This window comes from Manis pentadactyla, chromosome 11 (assembly GCF_030020395.1).
Source record: "Manis pentadactyla isolate mManPen7 chromosome 11, mManPen7.hap1, whole genome shotgun sequence".
Lineage (NCBI taxonomy): Eukaryota > Metazoa > Chordata > Mammalia > Pholidota > Manidae > Manis > Manis pentadactyla.
The window spans coordinates 87,517,242-87,525,202 of record NC_080029.1 but is presented as its reverse complement, the minus strand read 5'-3'; the positions used below and the strand labels follow the sequence as shown (position 1 = coordinate 87,525,202).

Below are 7,961 nucleotides of genomic sequence, written 5' to 3'. Positions count from 1 at the left end.
TTGTTTTCTCTGAGGCCTGGGGTGAAGAAAGAATTTACTCATTCTAGGAAATTTACCAGATTAAGAAAGTTGCTTAATTTTTTCTTTCCATTTCAAACTTCTGTTTGAAATATTTATCTGTGGTCCAAGATGCCTTTAAGCCTTTCATTAAAGGATGACTTTGCTGACACATGATCAGCTGATTATGGGACAGGGCTAGGCAATTGACCTCAGCCAATACAGATTCTTTGGTCTTTCCTGCTGTAGCTATTGGAAAAGACTGATTGTGCTGAAGTTGCTAATCTGGTAGCATAGGATTTAGGTTATTGGCAGAATATTGCCACTTAAAGGAGCAATGCCCATTCAGAGAAAGGAGGGAGAGAGATGAAGCCCTGAGGATACTGGTGAAACTTCTGGATTCAGCCATGCCTGAAACCTCAGATTTTTAGTTCCATAAGGCAATATCTTTTTTTAAATTTTGCTGTAATTTGTAAGTTAGCTTAAGTTAAGGTCACTTGCTGCTATAGAGTTCTAATTATCAGTAGTGAGCCATCTGCATTGCAGAGATCCAGTCTCTTACATTTTTAAGATTAACTATAGAAGTATTGATGGACTCTAACTTGCTTTAGCATCTGTGACATTATTCTGAAAATGGTCTACTCTGTTTACTATTTCATATTATTTAGCTTACCCTATAGCCACTGAAATCTACTGACAGAGCTGTTTACTGGGCAAGGTCGATCTTGGAAAGGCAACATGGGAGGAAAGGTCATCTGTAGGCAAACCTCAAGGGAAAAACTGAAGAAAGCATCTTCCCTCTACAAGTTCCACCATCTCCTAGTGTACACAGTCAGGTACCACTTGCCTTCTTTTTCCAAGGATGTTTTTTGGGGATTAGTGGGGCAACAAGTCCTCAGTCCGAAGTGTGAGAGATGCGGAGAGGAAGCTTCTTAGCCTCCACAAGGTGCTCCTGTTCAGTATCTTGGGTAGTAAGTCGATTAGGAGATCTGGATTTATAAAGCTTATGTGGAAAAACAAGTAGCCCAGCAGTGTGATGAAAAATAGGGTGATGAAAAAGAGAAATAGAAAAATCCTGAAAAGAGAAAGCCAAGAAACTGTTAGCCAGATGTTAGAAAACCAGGAACAAAATAGTGAGTCATACCTAATGCACACCTGGTTCCTTCTTGATATTCAAATGTCTCCCCCTAAATCTTGTCTCCGTTCCCAGCAACGCTTTGTAAATATGGTCCTTCCCTAATGCTGACTTGCTAGTTACTGTCTTCCATCACTGAATTTTATTTTCTTTTAGTATTTATCATTACCTGAAATTATCTTGTGAAGTAGTCACACCAGTTTATACTCCACTAGCAAGACTATATATTTCTATGGGTCTACACCCTCTCCAACGCTTACCATCAGATTTTTAAAGTTTCACTAATCAAATGGGTGTAAAGTAATTTCTCATTATGGTCTTGATTTGTATTTCCCTGATGAACAGTGATGCTGAATATCTGTGCATAGGTTTATTGGTCTTCTGTGTTCCTTTTGCCCATTTATCTACTAGGTTGTTTGAGGTTTTCTTACTAAATGGTAAAAATTCTTTATATGTTCTTGATATGAATCCTTTTCCATGTGTACTTTGAGTAACTTCCCTCTACTTTCTAACTTTCACTTGCTCTAAGTGTTGAAGAGCAAAAGTTAATAATTTTTAATCAAGTCTAGTTTATAAACCTTTCCTTTAATTAGAATCAATCCATTTTATGTCGTGTTAAAAATCCATGCCCTATACCAAGGTCTGAAGGGTACTTCTATCTTCATTGAGAGTTTGTAGCATTTTAAAAATATGTTCACAAATTCCTTGATACTCCTCTCATTATGAGATTTCCCTTCATTGGGATGTGGACTGGGCTTAATGGCTCCTTTCTAAAGAATACAATACTGTGGAAGTGACGTGCCGGTGCATGACTTCCTAGGCTAGGTACTGGAGACACTGCAGCTTCTTCCTTCCTCTCAGGGGGAACGCCGGCTGTCATCCTGGGAGGATTCCCAGCCAGCCCTGTGGGGATGTGCATGCGGTGAGGAACTGAGGCCTGTTGCGAAAATCCAGCAAAAAAGCCAGTGTGGAAATAGATCCTCTAGCCCCAGGCAAGCCTTCTAATGGCTGTAACTTTGGCCAACATCTTATCTGTGGCCTCACAAGAGACCTTGAGCTAGAAGTACCCAGCTAAGTGACTCAAAGATTCCTGACTCACAGAAACTATGGGCTGATAAATGTTTTTTATTTGAAACTAGTAAGTTTTCGGGTAATTTGTTAAGTGGGAATAGATAACTCATGCTGAATTTTAAAGATTCCTTTCTTTCTTTTTGTGGACATTTAAGTCTTTAACACATTGGGCTTGCTTTTTATATATGCTGAATGTTAGTGATCTGATACCATTTTTTGTCTTATTTGGATAACGTTTTTCCCTGCCATATTTTTGAACAATTCTTCCTTTCCCCTATGACATATAATTATTGTTACATATCAAAGGTCTAAATGTGCACTGTATCTAAGCTCTTTTTTTGTTTCATTTCATTGTTCAGTTTTCCTGGTCTGGTTCCAGTAGCACACTATCATAATTATTGTAGCTTCATAGTAAGTTCTGATATCTGAAATGGCATATTCCCGACCTCTTGCTTTTCTTTAAAATTTCCAGGTTATCTCTGACCCTTTACTCCTCCAAATATAGTATATTTTAGAATCATTTCATTCAATTGCATGAAAAATCTTTTGGGGAGTTTGATTGGAATTGAATTGACTATTTCTCCACTGGAGACAACTGATATATTTCTGGTATTAAGGCTTCCTATCCATGATCATGGTATTTCTCTTCTTTCATTCATGATACTTTTAATATTTCTTAATACATTTCTCTAAATTTCCCTATAGTGGTCTTGGTTTCTTCTTTAAATGATGAATTTTTTTGCCCTCGTTGTGTTGCTATGATTTGCACGAGCAAACCGCCACTCTTTCCTTCGTACATTAAACCTTATCCAGCTGTTCTGGGCTGCCTCCGGCCCCAGGACAAATTCATTACCACCTGCACTCACTAGTCAAAGAGAACCCCTTCCCCACCAGTTCTCTGAAGTCTTTCTCTAGAGTTGATCTTAGAGCCCGGATCCAGGATCCATTCTAGTAAAGTATCTTAGAATTAGAATCAGGAGCCCTTTACAAACCTCCTTCCTACAAATCTCCTTGAAGCTGGATACAATATTCATAAGGAGGTTCTGGGTGACATTCCCAGGGAAAATCTTAGGAATAACCAACTTTTTAATCTCTTGAGTTAACAACCAGCCTACCCGTGCCTCACAGAATGGTCGAGTAAAACAAGAGGAAAGGTATTTGTAGTTTGATGATCTAAACTTGTACATTCTCCTCCAGATTACCAACTCAAGGCAGACGGCCCTGGGGAGTCCACATGGGCGATTCCATGCTGGGCACTGGTGTTAAAAGTATAGGTGAAGGCAGTCCTAGGAGTTCTAGGAAGAATTCTACTAGTTGTTCCAGAACACTATATTTAGGGACACCAAAATATGTAGTACTTCATTTACCTCCCCCTTAAGCCAGTATTCTAGACAATTGGAAATTACCTTTAAACACCAATAATTTTATGTTAATCATTTTGAAGGAACTCTTTCTAAATCATATTTTGTACCACTTTGAATATATGTTTCTCTATGCCTTCTTAAACAGATTATATTGAACATAATTTGACCTTTTCTTGAAAATGCAAGGACTTCATGAATACAGATTTTTGCTGTCACAGTGATTCCTTCAGAACTAATATGCACTCTGTTGTTTGAATCTTGAGTTCTTACTCAGGTTAACAAATATTTTCGAGCAATTATGGTGTGCTGGATACTGTTAGGTGCTTTATCTCTTTTTCACAATCATTTCCCCTTTTATCTGTTATTAGGCAGCAGTATACTTGCATTTAGAAGTTCTCTCCCTATGTATGTATATATTTTTCATGTCGGGGGTAAAGAGCTGACATTGTAACAAGGTTTGAGGGAGGCATGTCTCATACAGTAGGGTGAAAATCCAATCACTATGCTTATGAACCCCATTTCTAATCTACTGATTCTACTGGGGATCCAGACACATCAAATGAATTCAGATTGTTAAGGGAAGAGGGAGTAAGTATGAGATTTGCCACATCTCTTTTAGGTGATAAGATTCCCGTTTCTGGTTACTACTAGGCTGTTGGCTGCTAATACTGGAAAATGAGATTAGTAATTGCCTTTCGGCAAGAAGTCATAGCATTAGAACTGAGAAATGTGGTCACTGATGACACTAGTTTGTTGACTCTGTGTGTGTGTGTGTGTGTGAGTGTGAGAATGTGTGAATGTGTATACAAGGTTCCCCTTGTCGTCTGCAGGACGGCTAGTAGATCTCCCAGTTTTCAGGAAGTTTGCTCAAAGATATTTACTTGCCTTTTACAGAGCCATATTCCCTTCTTTTGGAGAGAATTGTCCTGGGAGAAGAAAGGACATTGATAAATTAGCAATTTCATCACTGTGAAGTAATATTCAGTGAGCCATTAGTTATATGTTATGTTTAGAGACCATACAAATTTTTCTCATAAGCATAAACAGATGAAATTTTCAAAGACAATGTATATACATATATATTTATATATATGCACTATTTATACATACATACACACACACACGCTTATATATATATATATATATATATATATCCACACTTACATATTTATATATAATTTTGTATCACCTTATAGGAAGACAGGAAGGCATAGAAACGTAAAGTCTGTTGCCCCAGTTTATACAGCTAGTGAGTGGCAGGGCCAGGCCTGAAGCCGGGACCTCTGGGAATCCACATTCTCGGCCCTCATAACTCTTTGCTCACCTTCAGCTCAGCCAGCAACCCTTAGAGGAATGAACAAGCTATGGAAACCACACAAATATATTCTGAGATAAGTTTTAAAAGGTATAAAAATATAAAGATGAAGATATATCCTGAATTTCTGTGACATTTCTTTTACAAAGTATTTCCTTAGTTATTTCATTTTCCTTTTAACTTCCTTGGGAGATATAAAGACGGAGGAATTAAGATCACATTTTAAAATTGTGTAAATAAGGCTCATAGAATTGGAATCATGAGAAACTTTGTGTTTTACAAATTTGGTTCTATAGCTTGAGTCAGATGAGGTGAAGTGCCCTCTAATCAGTGCTCAGGGAGCGTCTCTGTAAAGACGGCTCAAACTCGGGGCACGTGACCGTCATGGGACTCTGATAACTTTGGTGAAGACACTCTGTTTTTCCTCTGATGGGTAGTCAGTTGATGAACCATTGGGGATAGATGATGGGACATATCAGAAAGTATGCTAAGCCTCGTCCTAGAGAGGGGGAGTCCAGTTAATTTTTTTGCTGAGTGGAATATGGAAGAGAGGGGCCAGAATAACTTGCTCAGGACAATTGGAGTCATGGTCACTGTGGGCATGTCTGACATATACCCAAACATCTGGATGACCCCAGGGACAATGGTGGATTATTGATGTTTGCTTTTTAGGAAAAGAAGACTTCTTTTTTTTCTGAGGTTATCAAGACCATATATTTCATGCCAAAAAAGTTCTGGTGAATGTCAGCCTTGCCTCTGAAACCAATATACATTACAAAAATAAAGTTAAATAGAAATTTATCTTTTAGCCCTGTGAACTTGCTGCCCCAAAATGCCAAACAGGCAAAGAGCCGTGATGCTCTGCATCCAATTCTATGTCCTTCTGACGTTTGCATATGTGCTGGTGACATCACGATGTTAAATATGAACAGTCTTGGAGCTTTGTCATAAAGAAGTGATGGCTTCTTATGTTAACTCATGGGGCAACTCTGATCAGATAGTGACAGATAACCCTGGTGCTCTGTGTTTTGAAAGATTCGGGACCATGTTGGGATCATCTGGCCATTTACATGGCTGTAAGAGAGGGAAGACAGTTGTCTTCTTTGTTTCAGGTTGGAATGCCTTGAAATTACATCTAGTACTGTTCTTGGAGCGTGCACATGGGAAGATTTGTGTATGTTTCGTGGCTTATAGTGTTCTGGAAACTGACAGGCAGTGGCACTGAGTGAGAGGACACAGGTTGGAACACTCACCTTATTATCTTGGCTGTTATATTTTTTTGCCGAGTTCATGCTCAAGACTTTTGATCTAGGGGGAAATGAACCAAGATAGGGATTGGATAAAGTACACTCAAATATTCATACGTAAAATAATGATTATTTTAAAAGTTTTATATTCTAAAGCTGTGCTGTCCACTATGGAAGCCAGTGGCTACATGTACCTATGAACATTAAAATTAATTAAAATAAAAAAAAAAATCAGTTCCTCAGTCACACTAACCATGTTTCAGGTACTCAGTAGGTGGCCATTGGCTACTTATTGGATGGCACAAAGTTTTACTGGGCAGCTCTGTTCTAGAAACATAGCTTAGCACTGAAGCCATACTTAATGTTCAAGAAGGCTCTCAGGAAACTTGAAGGTATCCTTCAGAATTCCAAGAGCTGGTACCCTGTGGCCCTCCCAGGCCACAATGCATATACCAGGGCTATTTAGAGGCGGTATGAAGTCTGGGTCTCTTTACCTCGATCCCAAGATTCTCAAATAATTAATAAATGTAAGTACTTCTTGAGTAAGTTAAGATGTAACTTCTAAAAAGGGGCCAAGAAATGGGAGTGAGATTTTTGACTTTGTTTTCTCACCATTTCAATTCTAGACAAACTCAGAAAGGAGGGGCTTTTGTCTTACCATTTCTAACCTTTAATGGTCATAGTTTAGTAGTTAATATAGCGTACAGTTTGAGTTTTGTAATATGGTGGCCTTTGTGTGTCCAGAGGTTAGTTTCGTGCCTGTCTTATATGGCTTAGTCTCTATGTTTTTGGGGAAATGAGGGTGGTATTAGATTAAAGGGCTTTTCTGTGCAAGTAGGAATGTCCTACTCATCAGAGTACCTGACCACCAGCCCTTTTAAAATCAGATGTTCCTGCCCTTAATATAAACCTGAGTAATTGAAAATGTGATAAAAGCATGAAGGGAGATGTGTTTCTGTGGTTTTTTTAAGAAGGATGGAAGAAGGACCTGCATTTTAAAGTTGATGTGGTTTAGTGGGAGTCAAACAATCACTAACAGGAGGGAGAGAGATGTGGTGTTGGGGCTCACTCAGTCCCAAGTAGGAATTGGTCAGAGGAATGTTTGCTCTGACCCAGGCTGAGATGGAGTCACCACTAAAACCAAGAAGTTCCTTTTTTTGCCAAAACTCACACTTCTGTCTCAAGGAGCCGAGTCTCTGCTTCTTCTTCTATTTTCCTCCGAGTTTCCTGGTACTTCTTCCAAGAGAAATAAAAGAAGCCACAGTCACTAATTAGAAGCCTTACACTTTTTCTAATCATAAGCAGCATGTATTATTACGTGGCAACATGAATGCCTGGTCTCCTTCTCCAGCCCCCACACCCACCACCACTCCTGGTCACTCGCTGCACTTCCTACCTTCCCAGGCAGGTCCCTGGGTGATTGGTGTCATGAAAGGAGCAGTGCTCGTTATGAATTTAAGAGCACAGAGGTCAGGAGACCAGGGCTGTAACGGAATGATATTGGTGGTGGGTTGTCAGGGACCCAAAGTCCCTTTGTAATGCCACTTTGAAGAGTTAATATTGCCCTAGAAAGTGTTCTTTGAAAAGCATCGTTTCATATTATCCTGTACCTTACAAACCCTTCTCTGTCCCATTACCGAGAAACTGTACCTTAATGCAGAAGACCTGATCTTTGCAGAGCTGGGCCACATGTGCATCGTCTTCCTTTATCTGGGAAACCAAAATTCAGTCAAATTTCTTTCAGGAAATTTCTCTAAGAACAAGAGTATACTTGTTTCCTCCTAAATCCCAGACCCTAAATGTAGTTTTCTAATTGTTCTAAATATGTTTTT

General features: G+C 39.1%; 1 pseudogene; it reads right to left on the bottom strand.

Moving 5' to 3' along the window:
* Positions 1-3,990: 3,990 nt before the first annotated feature.
* LOC130679687 (small nucleolar RNA U13) lies at positions 3,991-4,101 on the bottom strand (annotated as a pseudogene).
* Positions 4,102-7,961: the final 3,860 nt, after the last annotated feature.